The sequence below is a fragment of the Primulina tabacum genome, chromosome 1 (genome assembly GCF_025594145.1).
Source record: "Primulina tabacum isolate GXHZ01 chromosome 1, ASM2559414v2, whole genome shotgun sequence".
Classification (NCBI taxonomy): domain Eukaryota; kingdom Viridiplantae; phylum Streptophyta; class Magnoliopsida; order Lamiales; family Gesneriaceae; genus Primulina; species Primulina tabacum.
This window is the reverse complement of record NC_134550.1, coordinates 20,004,348-20,032,329: the sequence shown is the minus strand read 5'-3', so window position 1 is coordinate 20,032,329 and position 27,982 is coordinate 20,004,348. Positions and strand designations below refer to the sequence as shown.

The window sequence follows — 27,982 nt, the reverse complement described above, 5'->3', positions numbered from 1 at the left end:
AAAAATAATTAAAATTAAAATACTAATAAACTAAATGGATTATAGATCATACAATAAGAAAACAAAAAATTACAAATTTTTAAAAACTTCTTTAAATACAACATTTATCGTTGATTTTTTCGAGTTGCTATCACCATCACATATCAAAATTTTTAGACCTTTAGGATTCGTAACTCTGGATACAGCAACGTACAACTGACCATGACTAAAAACAGGGTTCTTCGAAAAAAGTTCTACATGAGACAATGATTGTCCCTGACTTTTGTTTATTGTCATTGCGTAAGATACAACCAAAGGATACTGTCTTCGTTGAAATTTAAAAGGAAGTCTTGGATCAGAAGACGTCAATGGCATTCTTGGAATAAGCACTTTATGATCGCATTACTTCCAGTTATAATTTGTCCTTCCAAAACATGGTTTCCGAGCCTTGTCACGATCAATCTAGTGCCATTGCATAATCCAAGAGAATGATCTATATTCCGCAGCAACATAACCGGAGTTCCAACCTTCAAATTTAACTCGTGATTCGGTACTCCAGAACATCTTATTCCATTTAAGAATTCCGGGGTATGCACATCATTCAACAAATCAACATGTCTATCTGACTGACACGTCGTATCAGAACTTAAATACAACCTTCCTTCTGAATGGTTTAGAGATATCATGTATTCATTTATGGATTGAACGACAAGTGTTGGTGCCAAAATAGCTCTTTGCTGAAAATATGCATTATTATTGATAGTGTTGTCTAATGACAAATATGTACTGTCAACTATTGCTGTAATAGAATCATTGCCATCTTTGATCAAAAGTTCATCAGGAATATCTATTGTGGCATAACCGTCGTTATATTCTCCAATTTCTCCAATTTTTCCATCTCCTAAATCAGCAATCCAATCTGAAAATTTTTTGATTTTAGCACATTCTTCATAAGAACCTAAATTCTGTAATCGTATATTTTTTGTCAATCTCAAAACTATACAATGTCTTCAAAGATATGAAGAATTGATAGTGACGTGAACAATATCTTGTCTACTGTCTTTTGGAATAACAGGCAATATTTGTCGAAAATTCCCACCAAAAACCACCATTTTGCCTCCAAAAGGCAAATGAAGACTTGAAGGATTGACAAATCTCATTATATCTTTCATGCTATTATTCAAAGCTTCGAAACAAAACTTATGCGTCATTGGAGCCTCATCCCAAATGATAAGTTTAGATTTTACAATAAGCTCTGCAAGATGACTCCCTTGTTTGATATTGCATGTTGATTCTTCATTGGGATTAAATGGAATTGCAAAACGAGAATGGGCAGTTCTTCCACCAGGCAGTAGAAGAGATGCTATACCACTGGATGCCACATTCAAGACAATTTCCCCCTTCGATCTCAAGTATGCAGACAGAGTTTTCCAGAAAAATGTTTTTCCAGTATCTCCATATCCATATACAAAGAATACTCCTCCGTTATTTGAAACAACTGCTTTCAATATTGTATCATATACACAATAATGCCGTCGATATACTTCTTGTCATCACTCAACAATCCTAATGCATAGCAAGCATCACGAAATGAACGGTATTGAACACCGTTAACAAAAGTTATATCATCATAGCACGTGGCGCCACGGTTTACATTGAGAAGACATCTTAAATAGTACATTTCCCCACAACCAGGAGGAACATAAAAAATGTGTCCGATGGAAAATCTCTGTTTTCTGGGAACAAATTCTCGTGTTTCTTGCTTCCAAACAAACTTCATTGGTAATTCAGCATATGTTAATTCTCTTGCCTCTGAATATTTCTTATTAGCTTCCATCCAAGCAAGAAACATGCTCTGGTTAATAGTAGGTCTATCGAGAACAGTACTGATTTCATCTGAATCTGAAAAAATAATATTTTGTTCGTTTGGAAGACGAAAGCTCAGACGCTCGACAGGTGGATCTCTGTATTGAATATCAAATCCAAAAATTCTCCAGGCAGCCTCACATGGTGAAATATATCTGCAGTCGTAGTACATATTAACTTCATCAACATTTTCCCCTAAACTCTCATCATCCGAGCTCTTATAGAATGAGGCCGTCACACGATCATGTCCTTTATTTATATACTTGAACAAATATTTGATAGCTCGAGATTGATTGCAGCATTCAACATTCATATGGGCTCCGTACCGAATTAACAAATAACGATTATGGGGAACAACAAATCTGTTATCAAGATTAACACCATTCTTGATAATTGTTCGCCCATTATCTTTGCGTTTATAACTTGGGTATCCATCCTCGTCAATTGATGTCACTTCAACGAACTTTTTAGGAAAATGCTTTGTACAACGACCGTTAGACATGCATGGAGAGTTCTTTCTTGTTTCGCCGCATGGACCGTGCATCATTAGATCCCGTACTGCACCATAATAAACAGGATCATTTTTTTCATCAGGAATTTCAGCAGAAATGATATGATCTATTGCCTCTGCTGCTGGATATTTGTCTTCTTTACAGAGGAAAAGCAAAATGTGGGCGTGCGGTAATCCTCGCTTTTGGAATTCCACGGTGTATATTACTAACAATATGAGAATAAGAATTAATTATATTTACTAAAAAATATTAATTTTGTAAAATCCAAATTAGAAGTACCATATATATAATTACATAAATTATAAAAATTTTACATGCTTTAACATTTCCAAATATTTTATTATTTCGGAGATCTTTAATCAAGGCATCCAACTTCATTTTAAAGATTCTGCAAACAATATCTGGATGGTCTTCAGCCCTCAACCCATAGTGCTCGATAAATCTCACAATTTCTGGCCATTTTGGATTACAGGTAAATGTGATAAACAAATCTGGGTAACCGGCCCATTTACATATAGCCATCGCATCTTGATAGTTCTGAATCATATATCTTGCCCCTCCAGTAAAAGAAGAAGGCAAGATAATACGTCTTCCTTGTGTAGATGCGTTTGTTTCACCATGCAAAAGCGCATCATGAAGACCTTTGTACATTTCACATCTCAATTGTTTTTTATGCAGCCGAATATATGTCAACCTTGCAGATTCAACCATTGTGTATGCATCGACAATGAATTGTTGAAATAGTCTTCTCGAAAACAAAATATTCGAAGATTCAAAATCTTTGTCATGCAGTCGATAAGCAAAAAATTCTCTGACTCACTTTTTTTCTTCCTCCAGCACTTGACTTAGATTCTGAAAATGGAATATCTTATCTATAACCATCCTCACGATATGGAAAAAGTATAGGATATTGGAGAGCAAGATACGCAGGATTCAACTCATTGATACATTTTAGATGCCCTGTTTGAGTTTCTACTAAAATATCTTGGTTGCCCAAAGACTCATCGAAATCCCCCACAATTAATGAAGCAACCTCAGCAGCAGATGGAAGATTATATCTCCTTCCGTCACCACTTCTTCTACCAATCAACTTTAATTTCACATCGGATCGTCCTTCCACCATCATTCTTTCTTTGGTCATCCTAAAACACTTGACCAAAACATTGTTTTCATCTAACATTGCCTTCAAATCAGAAACTATCTCTAAATGCAGATTATTTGTGTCGTTATTTTTTCTGAAAAAGTATTTCAATTAAATAAAAATTAATTTCTAGAACAAAAAAATATAAAATATGGTATATTCAATATAATAAATAGATTTAAAGATATACCTAACAGCAGAAATCCGATTAGGAATTTCGTTTTCTGTGTCGTAAATATACAGCTGAGCAAACTTCAGGGATGCACCTTCACATGGAAGTAGGCTTCCGATTAAATGATAATTCTGACCATGAAGTTTAAAACATGGAGGGGAGCCGCCTCGATTTAAACTTGAATCTATCTTCCCTCCTGATAGGACTCGTTTTTACGTGTTTTTAGTGTTGGTTTTGAGTCGCGCTCATGCATCATATTAGTTTGTTTTAGTTGAATTTTGCAATTTTTTAGCATTATTGAGCATTTGACTAATCTCGTGTATTCTGTGGTTATTTTGTAGGAATTGAACCAAAAAGTGGGAGAAACTTTGGCATAATATCGAAGAGGTCTCGCTAGGGCGGGCAAAAGTGACCGCCCCAGCGAGCATTGTGATCTGGCCGAGGATTATTTTGCGCAAGTGTCTCGCTAGGGCGGTCAAAAGTGACCGCCCCAGCGAAACCAGGGACATGCTCGAGGAAGCTTATTCGAGGACCTCTCGCTAGGCGGTCAAAATATACCGCCCTAGCGAGATTGAGAAAGATTTGTTTCCAAATTTCTAGGGACTCTATTGTAGAACCCGTAAGTCAGTAGACGTATAAGCCATGCATAATTCTAGATTTTTAAATTTAATTGACTTCATTGCATGATTATTTTAAATGCATTTGTTTGAAGTTAATTATTTCATTATTTCAGTTCAGTAGATTGATTTTTAGCATTTCAGTATTTTCAGTGAGGCCGGACCGGAGTTGGAGTTTTGAGATAGAATTTAAGATTTGAGAAATATTTCCAGAAGTTAATTTAGCTAGTAACTAAGTTCATTTAAGTTAGAAAGGAAGGTTTGAAGATTTAATTTAATTATTTGAGGTGATTAAGAAATGAACTCATTTAAGTTATTAAATTAAGGGGTTAGCTCACTAAATTAATTAAAGGATTAGTAAGGCTTTCAAGGATTATTAGTTGACTAGATAATCAACATTTCCCTTTATTTTATCATGCATTTTTCGGCCACCCTTAGTGCTAGAAGATTCATTTTCCAACTCACCAACTTTGACCAATTCTTTGCATGTAATTAGTAGGATAATTCTAGGATTTTTGGGAGCACAATTTAATTAAATAAATGGACATATCCTAGTCTAGAATCAAGCTAAATTTCGGCCACCACCTCCTAGAAGCATCCACCAACTCATTTGATATCAATTCAAAATTCAAATTCAAAAGGGGAGTGGACTTGGTCTTGATATGATCCTATTTTTGTGCACCCTTCTCCTCACCTTCATAACCACTCAATCCCTCTCCCTCTCCACCGAAATACCTCACCATTCAGATCCATTTTCAGTGTAGAAAAATCGTGAGTCTTAGCTAGAGGGAAGGCAAGAAAAATCGAGAACTATAAAGAGCAAGAGAAGCGCTCCACCTCCTCCGTGCCGCGTCGTCGTTGTTTCGTTCGTTTTCTTTCAAAACGAAACCAGGCATGTCTAGATTTCTTTCAAACCTCAATCAAGTCATATTATCATTTATTTTTCAGTACATGATCATGTTTTAGCAAGCAAAAACCGAGATACATGTCAAAATATTTTGGAACACACATGCAGAATTTCGGCCCTTTCATGACAAGCTTTACGTTTTTCTGAGTTTTGTGGTTTCAGGTGATTGGTTCGATTCCAGGCTCCCAAGGCGGCTTGTATACATGTAGTAGGATGCATTAGGACCATGTTGGTCCATTCAAACCAGCCCCATGCTTGCTGGAAATTCAGAATGACAGCAAGTCCCTTAGGTGCAGAAAAATGTGATTCGAAATTTCAGTTTTGTGTCAAGGGTTGTGGATCTGATCTTGGCTGCCCCAAGGGCCTTTAGCCATGGTTGGATCACTTCCCTAGCATGTCTAAGACGTGACTAAGTCGCCCTTTTGGTGGCTTGGTCCATGGCTCATCGGTTTTTAAATAATCAACAAGAACAGCCCCTTTCCCCATTCGGCCCTTCCATTTTCAGCATATGGTTTGTTTCTTTTGTGGCTTGGTGTGGATCTTGGTTGGCCTATGGCCCTTAGCCACGGTTCATATCATGCTCCTAGATGTCTAGATCATGCCATGGTCAATCAAATGGCCACTGGAATGACGCAAGACATCGATCATAGCATAAACACTACACACGCATGCACGTTGCTCTCGGTTGGACCCTTCGGTTAAGATTTGGTGTGATGCGGATTGTGGCTGGCCTAGGGCCCTTAGCCATGGTTCAAATCATTCCTTGGGATGTTGGTAAGAGTCTCTGGTCGGTGGTTCACGCCCCTAATGGCCGATAGTCTCGAAACCAATTCAAGTCTTGTAGTGCGCAGCTGCTGTACTTTTTTGACAGCAAGTATGCTGCTGTTCAGAAGCGTCGTTTGAGTTCTTGGTTGGCTTTTAGCCCATGGCCTTGGACTGGACAGTGCCTCATTGAGTTAGGAAGGTCATGTTTTTGACCGTTCGTCATTTGGATCATTTTTGAGGTCGTACGAGAATTTACGGTGCAATGTGCCAAATTGACTCTCGAAAGAGCGTTTCGTGTTTTGGCCTCCATTCCACCTAGATTTCGACCCTATCATTTTAGGAGCATTATTTTATGATTTTTCAGCGTATTTTAATCATGACTATACGTCGGTTCAGTGTCGGTTCAAGTTGGCTCGGAGTCATGATTAAATGCGAAGTCATTAGGCTTCATAGTCGCATCTTTTGAACGTAAATTGCGTAGTTGGTCAAGTTTAAGCTATTGCATATTTTTCATGGCACAGTTAGGTTGCACCGAGCCTGGGAACGATCCAATCCAATCCAGTTGGTAAAATTACAGGAATTTTCATTACGCCAGTTAATTATTTTACGTGCATTAAAAAAAAATGATTATTTTTGAGATTTATGCGATATGGCTTGTGGTTCATTCACTATGTGGGAGTGTTATTTTATACGGTCGCCAGTGACCGATCAGTTCAGTATGGTACCACCCGGTCGCCAGTGACCGGCCAGCTCAGTTCAGTTTCAGCCTCCCCGGTAGCCAGTTACCGATCAGTTCAGCTTAGTGCAGTGGCCACAGGCGTAAAACATAATCTCAACAGAAAATTTTACCAGATATTTCAGTACAGGCTCCAAGGAGCAAATATTTTTACAGTGATTTCCAGTTCAGTTATGCACGTATTATAATTGCTCAGTACAGATTATTTTTCAGTATGCCTCAGGACAGGATATGTTAACTCATGCATATTTTAATTCAGATTTTTACTCGTTACCTGCGATATATGCATGCTGAGTCTTTAGGCTCACTAGACTTGATTGTTGTAGGTACTGATGAGGCCAGGGCCGAGGGCGGGAACCAGTGAGCCAGCTTGGGTCGGCAGTAGTGGCACCCGAGGACCTTAGTGCAGCAGTTGTTATTTTATTCCGCAAACAATTTTTATCAGTGGTTGGATATTTTTAAATTGTGATTTTTGGCAAACTTAATTTTCTTCCGCTGCAATATTTTGAAATATTGAACTTGATTCACCAGTGATTTTATGAATGAGGCCATTTAAGTTCTTTTAAAAAGAAAATTTTTAATTTTCCGCAAATTTTCAAGAAAGGAGTTTTAGGTCCTTCACAGTTGGTATCAGAGCGGTGGTTCTGTATAGGGTTTCACTACTACTGACCGCGAGAAGCTCACGAAGCCACGCCTTTGGTCTGTAAGTTTTTCAGTTCAGCATTTTGTTCAGCATTTTAGTTAAAGCATGAATTATTTTGTCAGCATGCTTCCAGATTTTCAGTATTTCAGAGTTCATTTAAAATAAATTATGGAATTATGCATGTTAGTTACGTATGGGTTATGTTGGAACAGTATGCCCCCTAGACGCATTTTAGAGCGCAGCAGAGAGGTGGAGCCTCGCCGAGAGGACAGAGAGGAGCATAGACCGGAGGGAGACCTACCACCTCCTCCACCGCCCCCACCGGACATGAATGCCCAGATGTTAGCTGGGATGGCACAGTTCTTCGCACAGTTTGCGGGGGGCAATGCCGCAGCCGTAGCCGCAGCCGCAGCCAGGCCGACAGGGCCCGAGGCTGTTTATGAGCGATTCATGAAGATGCGCCCGAAGGAATTCTCTGGGGCATCTGACCCCATGGTTGCCGAGGGATGGATCAAATCCCTCGAGGTTATCTTCGATTTTATGGAGCTGGGGGACGCAGACCGAGTCCGATGTGCCACCTACCTGTTCACTGGAGACGCCCGCTTATGGTGGGAAGGAGCTTCGGTAGCCCTGACATTGGCTACACTTTCTTGGACCCGCTTTACGGAGGTTTTCTACTCCAAGTATTTTGCTGAGGAGGTTCGCACCAGGCTGACCACCGAGTTCATGAGCCTGAGACAGGGGGATATGTCGGTTACGGAGTTTATCCGTAAGTTCGAGAGGGGCTGTCACTTTGTGCCCCTGATAGCGAATGATGCCAAAGCCAAGCTGATGCACTTCCTGGTGGGTTTACGGCCGATCTTGCGCCGGGATGTTAGGGTATCTGACCCTGCTACTTATGAGGTTGCCGTCTCCAAGGCCTTAGCCGCAGAGCAGGATCTGCGGGATATCGAGAGGGATCGCCAGGGCAAGCGCCCAGTCCAGGCACCGCACCGCCCTCCTCCTCATCAGCATCAGCAGCAGAATAAGAGGCCTTTTCATGGACCGCCCAGGAACAGAGGCCAGCAGCAGCGGGGACGCCCAGCCCCGAGGACTCAGGAGCACCCAGTCTGTCCCAGGTGCTCACGTCGCCATCCTGGAGCATGTATGGCTGGCTCAGGAAAGTGTTTTAAGTGTGGCAGTCCAGACCACATGTTGCTGCAGTGCCCTCAGAGGAATCTGCCTACCCAAGGCAGAGTTTTTGCTCTCCATGCCGCGGAAGCCAACCCGGAGACTATGTTGTTGACAGGTACCTTTAAACTTTAAGTTATTATTTGAATTTCCGCGTTTTGGGAATCGGGATTTAGATTTTGAACTTAGAACTGTTATAGGATTGCATGCTCTACTTAGATTTATTTCGGGGAAATTAAGCTAGAGGAACCTAGACCTTTGCGTGTCTATAAGTTTAGATCTTGTAGTGGGATTCAACTTAGAGCTCTGCTCTTTCAGGGAGAATTTTTATATCTGGTTCCGCTACCAAGGCCTTGATAGATTCAGGGGCCACTCACTCATTTATTTCGGAGGTCTTTGCAAACTTTCTCAAGATCCAGACCATTGGGCTAGATACAGCCTTTTCAATAGTGTTGCCGTCAGGCGAGGAGATGGCAGCGACCAATGTTATCCGAGATATAGACCTTGAGCTGCACGGTAATCTTGTTTATGCGGATCTGATTGTGCTACCGATGCCGGAATTTGACATCATCCTAGGGATGGACTGGCTATTGAAGAACAGAGTGTTGATAGACTTCCAGCGGAGATCCGTTCTTGTCCGACCGCCTGGAATGGAGCAGTTCTTATTTGAGCCGGACAGGTACTTTTCCTTACCGCGCATTATTCCTTATGTTCAGGCTAGGAAGCTCATGCATAGAGGGTGTCGGGCATTTCTAGCAACCCTTTTATCTGTCCCCGAGGAACCCAGCCTGTCAGCCCCAGATGTTCCGATTGTTAGAGATTTCTTAGACGTTTTTCCCGAAGACGTCTCTGGTATGCCACCAGAGAGAGAGGTCGAGTTTTCCATTGAGCTTATGCCAGGTACGACTCCGATATCCAAAGCGCCATACCGACTAGCACCGACAGAGATGGCAGAGCTTAAGAAGCAGATCCAGGAACTTCTCGACAAGGAGTTCATTCGCCCGAGCTTTTCTCCATGGGGCGCGCCGGTCTTATTCGTGAAAAAGAAGGATGGCTCGATGAGGCTTTGCATTGACTACCGGGAGTTGAACAGGGTTACAGTGAAGAATAAATACCCACTGCCGAGGATTGAGGATCTGTTTGACCAGTTGCAGGGAGCTTCGATTTTCTCCAAGATAGATTTGCGTTCCGGTTATCACCAGTTGAGGGTGAGAGATGCTGATGTCTCGAAGACAGCTTTCAGGACTCGTTATGGTCACTACGAGTTCCTTGTGATGCCGTTCGGTCTGACGAATGCGCCAGCGATCTTCATGGATCTCATTAATCGCGTATTTCAGCCGTACCTCGACCAGTTTGTGATAGTGTTCATAGATGACATTCTCGTCTACTCCAAGAATCGGGAGGAGCACAGCAGGCATCTGACCACAGTGTTGCAGACATTGCAGAAGCACAAATTATTCGCAAAGTTCAGTAAGTGCGAATTCTGGTTAGAGAAGGTGGCGTTCTTGGGCCACATTGTTTCTAGCAGTGGTATTGAGGTAGACCCCGCAAAAGTTGTAGCATTCAGAGATTGGGTTGTGCCTCAGAATGCATCCGAGATCCGCAGTTTCCTTGGGCTAGCAGGATATTATAGAAAATTCATCCAAGGATTTTCCTCTATCGCCGTTCCACTCACAGCACTGACAAAGAAAAATGTGAAGTTTGTGTGGAGCGAGGAGTGTCAGAAGAGCTTCGATACTTTGAAGCAAGCTCTTATTTCAGCACCAGTTTTGGCTGTACCGTCAGGATCCGGCGAGTTTGTCCTTTATACCGATGCTTCGAAGCTTGGTTTAGGTGCAGTTTTGATGCAGCATGGGAGAGTGATAGCGTATGCTTCTCGACAGCTGAAAATCCACGAGAAGAATTACCCTACCCATGATCTGGAGTTAGCGGCCGTAGTTTTTGCTTTGAAGATTTGGAGGCACTATCTGTATGGGGAGAAGTGTCAGATCTTTACCGACCATAAGAGCCTCAAGTATTTCTTTACGCAGAAGGAGCTGAACATGCGTCAGAGACGTTGGTTGGAGCTTGTGAAAGACTACGATTGTGACATTAGCTACCACCCGGGTAAAGCTAATGTAGTTGCGGATGCTTTGAGCAGGAAAGTCGCAGCGATGGCTCATTTGACGATGCAGAAACCTCTTCAGATTGAGATGCAGAGGTTTGATCTTGAGACTTACCCTCGAGGTAAAGTTCCTCGTTTATCTACCTTGACTATCCAGTCCTCTCTTTTTGACCGTATTCGCAGCGGTCAGGCAGCAGATGAGCAGTTGGCACAGTGGAAGAAGAGAGATGAAGCTAAGGGCAGTGTTTTGTATTCAGTCAGCGACGGTATTGTGAGATACCGAGATAGGATATGGGTTCCCAGCAGTGATTCTATCCGAGCAGACATCTTATCAGAGGCCCATACGTCCCCGTACTCCATTCACCCTGGGAGTATGAAGATGTACAAAGATCTGCAGCTACTGTATTGGTGGCCAGGGATGAAGAAGGACATCAGGCGTTTTGTATCCGAGTGCCTGACTTGCCAGTTAGTGAAGGCCGAGCATCAGAGACCAGCAGGTTTGCTCAAGCCTCTTCCTATTCCCGAGTGGAAGTGGGAGAATGTTACCATGGACTTTGTGACCGGATTGCCGAGGTCAGCCAGAGGATCGAATGCTATTTGGGTGATTGTAGATCGTCTTACCAAATCAGCGCACTTCTTGCCTATTAAGACGACTTTCACCATGGTTCAGTATGCAGAGCTGTATATCCGAGAGATAGTCCGACTCCACGGTATTCCAGTTTCTATCGTATCCGACAGAGATCCCAGATTCACTTCCTCGTTTTGGAAGAGTTTGCATTCGACTTTGGGTACAAAGTTGCTTTTTAGCACAGCTTTCCATCCGCAGACAGATGGACAGTCGGAGCGAGTTATTCAGATCTTAGAGGATCTTCTCCGTGCTTGCGTCATTGATTTCTCTGGGAGTTGGGAGTCGAACTTACCATTGGTAGAGTTCACCTATAACAACAGTTTCCAGTCGTCTATAGGTATGGCTCCGTATGAAGCGCTGTATGGTCGCAAGTGTAGATCTCCTGTTCATTGGGATGAAGTAGGAGAGAGAGCAGAGTTGGGTCCAGAGATTGTTCAGCAGGCAGCAGATGTAGTAGTCAAGATCCGTGATAGGATGAGGACTGCTCAGAGCCGACAGAAGAGTTATGCCGATCAGCGGAGGAGAGAGTTAGAGTTTGCAGTGGGCGATCATGTCTTCGTGAAAGTGGCACCTATGAAGGGTGTCATGAGATTTGGCAAGAAAGGGAAGCTCAGTCCGAGATTCATTGGACCGTTTGAGATCCTCGACAGAGTTGGGACGCTAGCGTATCGTGTGGCTCTTCCGCCAAATCTGGCCGGAGTACACAATGTCTTTCATGTCTCCATGCTGAGGAAGTATATGGCAAATCCTTCGCATGTGCTGAATTTCGAGCCGTTGCAGCTTACTCCGAACTTATCTTATGAGGAGAGACCCGTGCAGATCCTAGACAGACAGGAGAAGAAACTTCGGAACAAGTTGGTTAAGCGAGTCAAAGTCAAATGGCTCAACCATTCAGAGGAGGAAGCTACGTGGGAGTCTGAGCCGGAGATGAGAAGTCGATACCCCGAGTTATTCGGTGAGTTCTAATTTCGAGGACGAAATTTATTTAAGGGGGGAAGGATTGTAGAACCCGTAAGTCAGTAGACGTATAAGCCATGCATAATTCTAGATTTTTAAATTTAATTGACTTCATTGCATGATTATTTTAAATGCATTTGTTTGAAGTTAATTATTTCATTATTTCAGTTCAGTAGATTGATTTTTAGCATTTCAGTATTTTCAGTGAGGCCGGACCGGAGTTGGAGTTTTGAGATAGAATTTAAGATTTGAGAAATATTTCCAGAAGTTAATTTAGCTAGTAACTAAGTTCATTTAAGTTAGAAAGGAAGGTTTGAAGATTTAATTTAATTATTTGAGGTGATTAAGAAATGAACTCATTTAAGTTATTAAATTAAGGGGTTAGCTCACTAAATTAATTAAAGGATTAGTAAGGCTTTCAAGGATTATTAGTTGACTAGATAATCAACATTTCCCTTTATTTTATCATGCATTTTTCGGCCACCCTTAGTGCTAGAAGATTCATTTTCCAACTCACCAACTTTGACCAATTCTTTGCATGTAATTAGTAGGATAATTCTAGGATTTTTGGGAGCACAATTTAATTAAATAAATGGACATATCCTAGTCTAGAATCAAGCTAAATTTCGGCCACCACCTCCTAGAAGCATCCACCAACTCATTTGATATCAATTCAAAATTCAAATTCAAAAGGGGAGTGGACTTGGTCTTGATATGATCCTATTTTTGTGCACCCTTCTCCTCACCTTCATAACCACTCAATCCCTCTCCCTCTCCACCGAAATACCTCACCATTCAGATCCATTTTCAGTGTAGAAAAATCGTGAGTCTTAGCTAGAGGGAAGGCAAGAAAAATCGAGAACTATAAAGAGCAAGAGAAGCGCTCCACCTCCTCCGTGCCGCGTCGTCGTTGTTTCGTTCGTTTTCTTTCAAAACGAAACCAGGCATGTCTAGATTTCTTTCAAACCTCAATCAAGTCATATTATCATTTATTTTTCAGTACATGATCATGTTTTAGCAAGCAAAAACCGAGATACATGTCAAAATATTTTGGAACACACATGCAGAATTTCGGCCCTTTCATGACAAGCTTCACGTTTTTCTGAGTTTTGTGGTTTCAGGTGATTGGTTCGATTCCAGGCTCCCAAGGCGGCTTGTATACATGTAGTAGGATGCATTAGGACCATGTTGGTCCATTCAAACCAGCCCCATGCTTGCTGGAAATTCAGAATGACAGCAAGTCCCTTAGGTGCAGAAAAATGTGATTCGAAATTTCAGTTTTGTGTCAAGGGTTGTGGATCTGATCTTGGCTGCCCCAAGGGCCTTTATCCATGGTTGGATCACTTCCCTAGCATGTCTAAGACGTGACTAAGTCGCCCTTTTGGTGGCTTGGTCCATGGCTCATCGGTTTTTAAATAATCAACAAGAACAGCCCCTTTCCCCATTCGGCCCTTCCATTTTCAGCATATGGTTTGTTTCTTTTGTGGCTTGGTGTGGATCTTGGTTGGCCTATGGCCCTTAGCCACGGTTCATATCATGCTCCTAGATGTCTAGATCATGCCATGGTCAATCAAATGGCCACTGGAATGATGCAAGACATCGATCATAGCATAAACACTACACACGCATGCACGTTGCTCTCGGTTGGACCCTTCGGTTAAGATTTGGTGTGATGCGGATTGTGGCTGGCCTAGGGCCCTTAGCCATGGTTCAAATCATTCCTTGGGATGTTGGTAAGAGTCTCTGGTCGGTGGTTCACGCCCCTAATGGCCGATAGTCTCGAAACCAATTCAAGTCTTGTAGTGCGCAGCTGCTGTACTTTTTTGACAGCAAGTATGCTGCTGTTCAGAAGCGTCGTTTGAGTTCTTGGTTGGCTTTTAGCCCATGGCCTTGGACTGGACAGTGCCTCATTGAGTTAGGAAGGTCATGTTTTTGACCGTTCGTCATTTGGATCATTTTTGAGGTCGTACGAGAATTTACGGTGCAATGTGCCAAATTGACTCTCGAAAGAGCGTTTCGTGTTTTGGCCTCCATTCCACCTAGATTTCGACCCTATCATTTTAGGAGCATTATTTTATGATTTTTCAGCGTATTTTAATCATGACTATACGTCGGTTCAGTGTCGGTTCAAGTTGGCTCGGAGTCATGATTAAATGCGAAGTCATTAGGCTTCATAGTCGCATCTTTTGAACGTAAATTGCGTAGTTGGTCAAGTTTAAGCTATTGCATATTTTTCATGGCACAGTTAGGTTGCAGCGAGCCTGGGAACGATCCAATCCAATCCAGTTGGTAAAATTACAGGAATTTTCATTACGCCAGTTAATTATTTTACGTGCATTAAAAAAAAAATGATTATTTTTGAGATTTATGCGATATGGCTTGTGGTTCATTCACTATGTGGGAGTGTTATTTTATACGGTCGCCAGTGACCGATCAGTTCAGTATGGTACCACCCGGTCGCCAGTGACCGGCCAGCTCAGTTCAGTTTCAGCCTCCCCGGTAGCCAGTTACCGATCAGTTCAGCTTAGTGCAGTGGCCACAGGCGTAAAACATAATCTCAACAGAAAATTTTACCAGATATTTCAGTACAGGCTCCAAGGAGCAAATATTTTTACAGTGATTTCCAGTTCAGTTATGCACGTATTATAATTGCTCAGTACAGATTATTTTTCAGTATGCCTCAGGACAGGATATGTTAACTCATGCATATTTTAATTCAGATTTTTACTCGTTACCTGCGATATATGCATGCTGAGTCTTTAGGCTCACTAGACTTGATTGTTGTAGGTACTGATGAGGCCAGGGCCGAGGGCGGGGACCAGTGAGCCAGCTTGGGTCGGCAGTAGTGGCACCCGAGGACCTCAGTGCAGCAGTTGTTATTTTATTCCGCAAACAATTTTTATCAGTGGTTGGATATTTTTAAATTGTGATTTTTGGCAAACTTAATTTTCTTCCGCTGCAATATTTTGAAATATTGAACTTGATTCACCAGTGATTTTATGAATGAGGCCATTTAAGTTCTTTTAAAAAGAAAATTTTTAATTTTCCGCAAATTTTCAAGAAAGGAGTTTTAGGTCCTTCACATCTATCCTACACTATAACCTAACACACGAGAGCAGCGGCCGTTTTTTGATCTTTATCAGACTTTTCATCATTTTTCTTGGAGAGGAGGCTAGGAGCAAAGGAGATTTCGAAGACCTCGAGATTTCCACGCGTCGTGGCCGTCATCCATCGTCATCTTTAGTATTTTCATTATTCAGTATTTTATTTCTTACATTGATTGTTGGTTTTTATCATGAATTTCAGTAGCTAAACTCTAGATTTGTTGGGATTTGAGGGGATCCTACCCCGTACTCGGTGTTGAACATTATTTCTCGACGTTTTTATTAGTGATTTGTTTATGCTATTGTTCTTTCGTGTTTCAATCGAAGCCTAGCTAACTTCCTTTGATTATTTCATGTTGTTGATGAGTTCGATAGAATAGTTAACAATATGACAAATAGTATAAACCACGGATTTACAATTTTAGTAGATATACGGAATTGGGTACGTGTCGATAGTGATAGTTCACCCGAATGAAAGCTAGTGGATTCTATAGAATGTAATGCAATCTTGAACTGTTAAATATTTGAGGACACTTGAGTACTGCATGTTTTTTATTAGTTTTAATATACCTCGACAGAGTATATTAATTAGTCTAGGGAATTCCGTCGAACGCACGAGTAAAAGTCGAGTGTAATTAGTTAAACACGAGCGGTAGGTGAACTGATAATTCCCAACAAATTCATTTCTCATTTGATTTAATCCAAATTAATCATTGCGTTCTTGAACACGTTTTCTTTGCATTTTAATTATTTTAATTGTTTACTTTACATTAGTTTAATCATCAACTCAATTTATCGTTGCTAAAGAAATTTTAATTGAAAATAAAAATAGTGTAACGCAGTCCTTGTGGAACGATACTCGTATTTACTTACGTTTATTATAACTTGACTATCGTGCACTTGCGATATTTAAATCGAGCTTTCATTTATAAAATAAATTTTGGGATTATTCACTGTGCAAGTTTTGCTCGATCAAGTTTTTGGCGCCGTTGCCGGGGACTGTTGATTCACAATTTTTTATTTTTCAGTTAAATTCTTTAGTATTATTTATTTTATTGTTATTTGATACTCTCATTGTGTTGCAGATTTTTCTTGTGGTGCATGCGAAGATCACTCGAGTTTAAGCTTGAGCCTTTTGACCCCGAGATCGAACGCACAGCTAGACGTCGACTACAGCAGCAAAGAGCGAAGGAAAGAATGGAAGGCGATCAACAAAGAGAGGAGCCAAGGCGTATACCGATGTTGGATTATGCACAGCCGTCTCTTGATGGAGCACGTCCAAGCATCGTAAGACCAGTCATCCGAGCTAATCAGTTTGAGATCAAGCCAGCTATCATTCAGATGATTCAGAACACTGTCCAATTTGGGGGAAGTGCACTTTACGACCCTAATTCTCATATAGCTGACTTTCTTGAAATTTGTGATACTTTTAAGTTTAATGGCGTGTCTGATGACGCTATTCGTTTGCGTTTATTTCCATTTTCACTGAGAGATAAAGCTAAGTCGTGGTTAAACTGTTTGCCTGTAGGGTCTATTACTACATGGAAAGATATGGCAAAGGCGTTCCTGATCAAGTACTTTCCTCCGTCGAAGACTATGAAGCTCAGAGCCGACATTACTACTTTTGCTCAATATGAGCAAGAGTCACTTTACGAGGCATGGGAGTGCTACAAGGACTTGTTGAGGAGATGTCCACACCATGAGCTGCCTCTTGGGTTAGTTGTTCAAACTTTCTACTACGGTCTGCTTACTCCTAACCGTACTATGATAGATGCTGCTGCCTGTGGTAACTTACTGAGAAAGACGGCGGAGGAAGGATATGAGTTATTGGAGGAGATGGCTGCTAGTCGCTATCATCCTCAGTCTGATAGGCAGAGACGAGGTGCTGGAGTTAATCAAGTTAATGATTTGTCGGCGGTTTCAGCACAGTTAGAGGCTTTGAATAGAAAGATTGATGGGATGAGCATGAGTGGGTCGCCTATGCGTCTGCAAGAAATTTTCTGTGATAAGTGTGGGGGTGAGCATGATGTGCAGGATTGCCAAGATGGCAACCCATTCTATGTGCCTGAGGGAGCACCGGTAAAACAAGTGGGATTCCAGAACCGTCATAGAAATGACCCTTACTCGAACACATATAATCCGGGATGGAGGAATCACCCAAACTTTTCACGGCGAGGTCAAAACAACCAACATCGCCAACAAAGAGGTCCACCATATGTGATGCACCAAGGATTCAAGCCAGAACCGTCTCGGGAGGAGAAGTCCAATTTAGAGCAAATGATGACTAAATTTATTTCTGCAACAGAGACGAGATTTCAGAACCAAGATGCATCCATAAAGGGGTTAGAGAATCAAATTGGACAATTGGCCAAGTTGATTGCTAATAGGGAGCAAGGAACTTTACCAAGCAACACGGAAACTAACCCAAGAGAACATGTGAAGGCGGTGGAATTGCGTAGTGGAAAAACACTCGGGTCTAATGAGGAAAAGACCAAGCACGGTGAGGATGAGGTGAAAAATCGAGGAGGTAAGTCTTCTAACTCTACATCTACACCTATTGCACAGAATAAAATTGTTATCCCTCCACCTTTTCCTGCAGCAATGAAGAAAGCTAAATTAGATGCACAATTTGATAAATTTCTTGAGATATTTAAAAAATTGCATATTAACATTCTTTTTGCTGATGCTTTATTGAATATGCGAAGTTATGCAAAATTCTTGAAAGATATCTTAGCAAATAAGCGGAAGCTAGAAGATCATATGATGGTGAATTTGACCGAAAATTGCTCCGCTTTAGTTCAAAACAAGATGCCTCCGAAGCAAAAAGATCCAGGGAGTTTCTCGATGCCTTGCATTATTGGTGACATTAATTTTCATAAAGCTTTATGTGATCTTGGTGCGAGTATTAATCTGATGCCTTTTTCTGTGTTTAGGAGACTGGGATTAGGTGAACCCAAGCCAACTAGGATGTCGTTGCAGCTGGCTGACAGATCTGTCAAGTATCCACGTGGGATTATCGAAGATGTTCTGGTGAAAGTGGATAAGTTTATTTTTCCTGCAGACTTTGTGGTACTTGACATGGAAGAAGATTTAGAGATGCCTTTCATCCTAGGGAGACCTTTTCTGGCTACAGGGAAAGCACTGATTGATGTTGAGGAGGGGAAATTGAGACTGAGAGTTGGAGAAGAAGAAATTATTTTTGATGTTTTCAATACTCTCAAGCACACAATGCACAATGATAGTTGCTTTCGTATTGATGTATTGGATTCGCTTGTTTGTGATTTTGTGCAGGATGGATTGAAAGAACCATTGGAGGCCACTCTCACTACTGAAAAGCAGAAGGACGAGCTAGACGAGGAAAAGATGGAGATGGTAGCTCATTTGAATGCCATTCCACCTTGGAGAAAGCAAGTGAGGCTTAGACTAGCGGAATTGGGAGACAGAAAAGATTTAATGCCTCAAAAGTCAAGCCTAGAGGAGCCACCTACTTTGGAGCTCAAACCATTACCTCCACATCTCAAGTACGTATATCTAGGAGAAAATAATAAATTGCCTGTTATTATTTCCTCTTCTTTGACAGATGATATGGAGAGTAAGCTCTTGGGAGTTCTCAAGGAGCATAAAGGAGCGTTCGCTTGGAAGGTTTCGGACATAAAAGGGATAAGTCCTTCGATCTGCATGCACAAAATTCTGATGGAAGATAAATACTCACCTCTAGCACAACCACAAAGGAGACTCAATCCAAAGATGCAAGAGGTAGTAAAAGCTGAAACAATTAAACTTCTGGATGCAGGTATTATCTATCCTATCTCTGATAGTGCGTGGGTAAGTCCTGTACAATGTGTGCCTAAAAAGGGTGGGATTACTGTTATTACTAATGAAAAAAATGAGTTGATTCCCACTAGAACTGTTACGGGTTGGCGTGTATGCATAGATTATAGGAAATTGAATGATGCAACCCGTAAAGATCACTTTCCCTTGCCATTTATCGATCAAATGATTGAACGATTAGTAGGTCATGAATTTTATTGCTTTTTAGATGGATACTCGGGATACAATCAAATCACAATTGCACCTGAGGACCAAGAGAAAACTACTTTCACTTGCCCTTATGGTACTTTTGCGTTTAGGCGTATGCCCTTTGGTTTATGCAATGCACCTGCAACATTTCAAAGATGCATGACCGCTATCTTTCATGACATGACTGAAAATTTCCTTGAAATCTTTATGGATGACTTCTCTATTTTTGGCTCCTCATTTAATGAATGTTTAGAGAATTTGAACTTGGTGTTAGTTAGATGTGAGGAGAGCAATTTGGTGTTGAATTGGGAGAAATGTCATTTTATGGTTCAAGAGGGGATTGTGTTAGGACACAAAGTATCGGAGAATGGAATTGAGGTTGACAAAGCCAAGGTGGAAGTAATCAAAAACTTACCCCCACCTTCATCAATAAAAGGAGTTAGAAGTTTCCTAGGGCATGCTGGTTTTTATAGGCGTTTCATTAAAGATTTTTCCAAAATTGCTAAACCTTTATCCTCTTTGTTGCTGAAAGATGCTGAATTTAATTTTGATTCTACTTGTCTGCATGCATTCGAGATACTCAAGGAAAGCTTGGTGACAGCACCTGTTCTGACTGTCCCTGATTGGGAGCTACCGTTTGAGGTGATGTGCGATGCTAGTGATACAGCTGTTGGTGCGGTGCTGGGTCAAAGGAAGAACAAGGTATTTCATACCATCTACTATGCAAGTAAGACTTTAAATGATGCTCAATTGAATTACGCTACTACTGAAAAGGAATTGCTTGCTATAGTATTTGCTTTTGACAAATTTCATTCATACCTTGTTCTGTCTAAAGTAACTGTGTATACAGATCATTCTGCCCTAAAATACTTGCTTGCTAAGAAAGATGCGAAACCTAGGTTAATTAGGTGGATTTTATTATTGCAAGAATTTGATCTCGAAATTCGAGATAAAAAGGGTGTGGAAAATGTAGTTGCTGACCACCTGTCTAGGCTTGAGCATGTTGAAATTAAGGGCAGTGACGATGATATAGATGACTGGTTTCCTGATGAACAATTGCTTGAGGTAAATGCGTACCCTTGGTATGCCGATTTTTCAAATTTTCTTGTCACTGGCACACCTCCACCTAATTTATTGTTTCACCAAAGAAAGAAATTCTTTTCAGACGTGAAATATTATTTTTGGGAGGAACCGTTCTTGTTTAAGATTTGTGCAGACTCCATGATAAGAAGATGTGTGGCGGAGGAGGAGACCAATCAAATTCTAAACCATTGTCATGACCGTGAGGTAGGTGGTCACTTTGGACCCATACGGACGACATCTAAGGTACTTGAATGTGGCTTCTATTGGCCAACTCTTTTTAAGGATGCTCGTTTGTATGTTCTCAATTGTGATAGATGCCAACGCACAGGTAATATTTCCAACCGTCATGAGATGCCTTTAAATAACATTATTGAGTGTGAAATATTTGATGTGTGGGGGATTGATTTTATGGGTCCTTTTCCTGCGTCTTTTGCAAAGGAATTTATTCTGGTGGCAGTGGAGTATGTATCTAAATGGGTGGAGGCAGAGGCTTGTGCCACTAATGATGCACAAGTGGTGTTAAAATTTTTGAAGAAACATATTTTTAATCGATTTGGTGCACCACGTGCAATCATAAGTGATGGTGGCACCCATTTTTGCAACAAAATTTTTGATAAACTGTTGGGCAAATATGGTGTCACCCACAAAGTTTCCACTCCATACCATCCCCAAACTAGTGGACAAGTTGAAGTATCCAATCGAGAAATTAAGAGGATTTTAGAGAAGACAGTTAATGTGAATAGGAAGGACTGGTCCATTCGGTTAGATGATGCTTTGTGGGCGTATCGTACTGCTTTTAAAACACCTATAGGCACTACACCATATAGGTTGCTTTTTGGTAAAGCATGTCATCTACCAGTCGAATTAGAGCATAGAGCATATTGGGCGACCAAAGCACTAAACTTTGATTTTGCTCTTGCAGGTGAAAAACGATTGCTGCAGTTGAATCAGTTAGATGAGTTTCGGGGAAGAGCTTATGATCTTGCACTATCATACAAGGAACGCACCAAACGAGCCCATGACAAACACATTATAAGAAGGGAATTCAAAGTGGGTGAAGCGGTGTTGGTATACAATTCTCGCTTACGACTCTTTCCGGGCAAGCTAAAGTCAAGGTGGTCAGGACCATTCACTATAGCCAAGGTGTTCCCATCGGGTGCAGTGGTGTTGCATGATGGCAAGGACGGGACATTTACTGTGAACGCTCAAAGATTGAAGCACTATATCGGTGGCACAATTGAGCCACAAATTGGAGTCACTCGGCTCCATGACAGTCATTGAGGACATGGGTGAAGAGTCGAGCTCTAGACTATAAATTGAGAACTACTTCTACTCCTTATTTTGATTTTGATTATAGTTTTTTTTTTTTAGTTATTAATCGCATCATTTGCATTTAGATAGTTGCATGGCATTGCATTCAAATTTTTTCCCGAACACTTCTCGCTCGGGCGGTCAAAACTGACCGCCCCAGCGGGTACTCGTTTTTAAAGAAAAGCCTTTTGCGAAAACGTCTCGCCAGGGCGGGAAAAATATACCGCCCTAGCGAGTCGCGCAGATTAAAAAAATTTTTCTCCCCGAAACTTCTCGCTCGGGCGGTCGATTTTGACCGCCCTAGCGAGTCGCACAGATTAACAAAAAATTGTTTTTTCGAAAACTTCTCGCTCGGGCGGTCTGTTTTTACCGCCCTAGCGAGTCGCGCAGATTATAAATACTTTCCTTTTCTCTTTTCCTCCCCACTTCGAACCCTACTCCTCCCCTCCGATTTTCGGCACCCCCCTCCATCTTTTGTACTCAATCCTTATTATTTGGTGATTTTTCAGGGCAGAGACTCAATCTTGGTCCATACACTCCACGAGGAAGCATTTAGGCTACAAGATTTTCTTCTCTGGCGGTCTTTCAAGCAACTCCGGTCATCTTCCACATATTCCGGTGAGCTTCTCCGGCGACCCTCAACAATTTTCCGGCGGTTGGATACTTTGTGCACTCCAATCTCTACATGGCACCCAAAAGATCTAAGGTAACTCAGGGTGCTTCTGGTTCTCGTTCCACTCCATCTATGTTTGTGAATGAAAAAGCTAGGGAAAGATTTGAGCATGCTAGACTACATAGGAAACCAATCCCTGAGCGTGGATTTAGCTCGTTTCTTATCGGTAAATTTTCGGAGTCCCAAATAGAAAGAAGAAGGTGGAATGCCTTTGTAGCACAATCGAATGCAGCAGTGGTTCCGGTTGTGCGTGAATTTTATGCCAATGCTCCGGAGGGAAATGAGTCGAAGGCATTTGTGAGGGGACATCTAGTCCCGTATGATCCCAAGACGATCAATGATATGTTGGGTTTACCGTCGGTGGACGATTCGGTGTTTCAGGCGTGGGTTCTTAACCCGGATTATGATTTGATCATTCGCACACTCTGTTATCCGGGCACCACGTGGAAACAACCGGGGACTTACACGGTCTTTCTTGAAAAGTTTTTGAAAGTGGAGGGGGCATTGTGGTATGCATTCTTGTCTAAGAGATTGATGCCGGTCGGTCATACGAGTGATGTGCAGCGTGAGCGGGCGGTTGTTCTTTATGCCATCTGTACTGGGATGGTGATTGATGTGGGCAGGCTCATTTTCGGACAGCTTAACATGTGCATTAATAGCAGCAATTTGGCTTTTTACTTTCCGACGATAGTGACTGAGCTGGGTGCCCGAGCGGGGGTGATATTTGCAGATGATGATGAGTGGTTACCGCCGATGAGAGCCATTGATGAGGCTCTTTATAGATCCAAGAGGGAGAAAAGACAGGCTGAGCTGCCCGAGGAGGTATTTTTCGATTATGGGGGAGCAGCTCAACCACCTCCGGCCTTAGGACATGCACCACCACCTCCGCAGCCACGCCGCCGTGCCATGCGAGATCGCCTCGACGAATTGGGCGCTTGGGCCACTTATCAGACTGAGTACCAGGCCGTTAATCAAGCCCACATTCAGAACATCGAATACTTGGTGCAGGGGATCTCAACTCATTTGGGCATCGACACGTCCGGCCGGCCACCTACACCAGCATACCCGCCACCCTTCCAGTTTCAATACCATTATCCTATGCCCCCAGCGGCTGAAGAGGGAGTCCCACCGCCTGAGAATGAGGAGGAGGACGATTTCTGATTAGGGGAGTTCACTGTTTCCCCTTGCCTTTTATTTTGCATATTCTTTCTTTGCATTTACATTCATGAGTTTTTTTATGTTTTTAGTGTTTGTTTCGTTTTGTGCACTGAGGGCATTGCACAACTCTAGTATGAGGGGGGTAGATTGTTTTGTTTGCTTAGTTAATTGGTTTTAAATTGTTGCATTTCTTTTATTTGGTGTTGTTTATGGTGAGAAGACATAGTGTATGAGCCAATGATGATGTTGAATTGATAGTATACAAAAGTATTGATTGGGTCACCTCATGAATGGTACTCTTGATTGTTAAAGTATGAATTTTGGCACAAAGTTGAACTTTTTGAGCACATATGTGTGGGGACTAGAATTTTGTAGGAATAATGGTGAAATTTGAAGGTTTTGTGTGGTTAACTTGAAAGGCATCATTTATGAGTTGATTTAGCATGTAAACCCGTGAAAATAAGTCACTAATTGGGACCTCGAATGAGAACATGTGATTTGCCTTGAACTTTACATATACCCCTTTTTCAATGCACTGAATTAAAATATCATACTCCTAACCAGCTGTAATCCAAAGTATATATTCTTAGCCTAGGGAGTACACGTGTGAAAATTGTGCATAAAATGAAAAAAAAAATATAAGGTGAGGGGGAGCCGAAATAAAAGGAATGAAATTCTATTCCTGGGCTAAAAGTGGGAGATGTAAGGAGACGAGGAAAGTCAGACGAAAAGTCTTGACGATTGCACAATGAAAATGATCGGTGTACTCCTGACTGTTAGCCACTTGAGCTTATTTTCCTTCTTTTCGACACCCTTCTCTGCACTTAAGAATCGAATAAAGTTCAAATTATGGTTAGTGATAAATGGACACGGGGGTGCATGCTAGTGATACTTGTATTGAAGTGCTAATTGAGTGACTCGCATGATCGGATGATTGATCTATTTGAAGTACGAATGACTAGACCCATCATGACACACACACACGTTCAAATTAGTGTCGAGATTTATGTGTAGATGAGAATGAGTATTCGTTTTTGATTCGACTTGATTATGAATTTGTGTGTGGGAAAGTTCACTGAGGCATGAGCATAACAGTTGTTAACTCACCATTGACATTTACTTGAGTTGGTTATTTCTTGTTTGAGTATTTTGTGTTTGTTTTGTTTGTTTAGAATCTCGTGCTTTAACCTATTTTGCTCGAGGGCGAGCAAAAGGTTAGTATGAGGGGGTTGATAGGACTCGTTTTTACGTGTTTTTAGTGTTGGTTTTGAGTCGCGTTCATGCATCATATTAGTTTGTTTTAGTTGAATTTTGCAATTTTTTAGCATTATTGAGCATTTGACTAATCTCGTGTATTCTGTGGTTATTTTGTAGGAATTGAACCAAAAAGTGGGAGAAACTTTGGCATAATATCGAAGAGGTCTCGCTAGGGCCGGCAAAAGTGACCGCCCCAGCGAGCATTGTGATCTGGCCGAGGATTATTTTGCGCAAGTGTCTCGCTAGGGCGGTCAAAAGTGACCGCCCCAGCGAAACCAGGGACATGCTCGAGGAAGCTTATTCGAGGACCTCTCGCTAGGCGGTCAAAATATACCGCCCTAGCGAGAAGCGAGATTGAGAAAGATTTGTTTCCAAATTTCTAGGGACTCTATCCTACACTATAACCTAACACACGAGAGCAGCGGCCGTTTTTTGATCTTTATCAGACTTTTCATCATTTTTCTTGGAGAGGAGGCTAGGAGCAAAGGAGATTTCGAAGACCTCGAGATTTCCACGCGTCGTGGCCGTCATCCATCGTCATCTTTAGTATTTTCATTATTCAGTATTTTATTTCTTACATTGATTGTTGGTTTTTATCATGAATTTCAGTAGCTAAACTCTAGATTTGTTGGGATTTGAGGGGATCCTACCCCGTACTCGGTGTTGAACATTATTTCTCGACGTTTTTATTAGTGATTTGTTTATGCTATTGTTCTTTCGTGTTTCAATCGAAGCCTAGCTAACTTCCTTTGATTATTTCATGTTGTTGATGAGTTCGATAGAATAGTTAACAATACGATAAAATAGTATAAACCACGGATTTACAATTTTAGTAGATATACGGAATTGGGTACGTGTCGATAGTGATAGTTCACCCGAATGAAAGCTAGTGGATTCCATAGAATGTAATGCAATCTTGAACTGTTAAATATTTGAGGACACTTGAGTACTGCATGTTTTTGATTAGTATTAATATAGCTCGACAGAGTATATTAATTAGTCTAGGGAATTCCGTCGAACGCACGAGTAAAAGTCGAGTGTAATTAGTTAAACACGAGCGGTAGGTGAACTGATAATTCCCAACAAATTCATTTCTCATTTGATTTAATCCAAATTAATCATTGCGTTCTTGAACACGTTTTCTTTGCATTTTAATTATTTTAATTGTTTACTTTACATTAGTTTAATCATCAACTCAATTTATCGTTGCTAAAGAAATTTTAATTGAAAATAAAAATAGTGTAACGCAGTCCTTGTGGAATGATACTCGTATTTACTTACGTTTATTATAACTTGACTATTGTGCACTTGCGGTATTTAAATCGAGCTTTCATTTATAAAATAAATTTTGGGATTATTCACTGTGCAAGTTTTGCTCGATCACCTCCAATCGACGTGAAGCAAAACATATTATTGTATGATCGGATGCTCTCTAGAAAATGTTTGCTCTTATCATTTACTCCGTTCAATAAATCATGCAATACTTAAGGAGGTTTTTTTAAAGAAGAAAGTTGTATTTTTCCTTGCATACAACATAGAGAGTACTTAGGATTTCTAGATTTATAACTTCGACATAACCTCTCTTCATACCAGAACATTGCACCACAAAAATCACATCTGTACATTGGATCCCCTATATCCCAATAATCTATATATAAAAGGACATTGTTAAATAAATAAATAACATAACAAAAATTAAATTATTCTCATTGAAAATTATATAAAAACATAAAATTTAACTATATCGATCGATGATATTGAGATTCTTTTGTCATGATTATTGCAATCGTGTTGACTGTCCGATATGGAAATTGAATTAATATGAATTGAACCAGATTCTTCAACTGAAAAAAATAAATAAATAAATATTATTGATATAATGCAATAAATATTTATTAAAAATATATTTTAATATTCTAATATTATCATATGTAGAATGAAAATGAGAATTTAAAAATTTTTATTTAACTATTAGAATAACTTAACGTATATTTTCACATTTTTTTTAATTAAAGATAAACATTAATAATAATGTTAAAAAAATATTCAGGTTAAATACATACTTTGACGAACATACTTCAATTTATGAACAATCTTAACATAAGAGATAGGAAAATCATCACCATTTGTTAGATTAATGATCTTTGAGATATTTGTAGTTGAGCTGCTAGGTATTTCAAAAGAAATATTTCTGACCATTCGGTTTGATGGATTAACTGCCAAAAAAAAATAAATATTAAATACAATAATTTATATATTAGAAAAAAAACCCAAAAAAGTACTTTATTGAATTAAAAAATCATACTATTTGTAATCTCACTTAACGAAGATACTGATGTTGGAATCAGCGTCTTGATTGAACCATGAAAACTAAATTGTTGAAATACTCTGGTTCTCAAATCCTTATTTTCTGTTTAAATATTTACAACATAAAACATTTAAAATAAATGTAACTAATTCTTAAAAAAAATTATAATGATAATTTACAAGATAAATGTATTCAAATATAACAAAAATAAATAATTGTATTTAATATAATTTTATTTAATATATATTATTAACAATAGCCTACTATACAACACCATAATCAATTTTGGCCTTGAATTAATTTAACTAACAAAATTAGCCTTTTGGGTATGTTAAATTCCATACATATATTTTAATTCTAAGTATGTTAATTAACCATTTTTCCTTGTTTATATTATTTTAGTTTATAGTTCTTTGACGTACGATTATATTTATTCATCTAAATTAATTGGTGAATTTTTGGTATAAGATTAAAGTTGATAAATTGAAGAAAAAATTATGATTTCATACTATCATTGAATTAAATATATTAGACCTAAAAAATAAAATAAAATTTAAAATCAGCCCATTTTTTTTTTATGAAATAGCCCATTTATTTTCCTCACAATTTTGAAGACATGGATGCAATGCCTATTCAATTACATCTTATAACAAACTTATATTTATACATAAGTGTCATTGTATTGAAATAGCCCATTAATTTTCCTCACAATTTTGAAGACAACAAATAAACAACCCAACAAAATAAATATTGAAGTAGCCCAACCCAACTTAATAAACATTAAAATAGCCCAACCCAACTAAAGAAACCCTAAATCGAGTCATATATATGCTTATGTTTCGAGACTTGCCCCCATTTTTTTCCACACACT

General features: G+C 40.2%; 1 non-coding gene and 1 pseudogene across 1 annotated transcript; both read right to left on the bottom strand.

Annotated features, from left to right (window-relative positions):
* Window positions 1–69: 69 nt before the first annotated feature.
* Window positions 70–27,002, bottom strand: LOC142506175 (uncharacterized; annotated as a pseudogene).
* On the bottom strand, window positions 16,901–17,007 carry LOC142521379 (small nucleolar RNA R71). The gene has a single exon (XR_012814146.1). It is a non-coding gene; the product is annotated as a small nucleolar RNA R71 (small nucleolar RNA).
* Window positions 27,003–27,982: the final 980 nt, after the last annotated feature.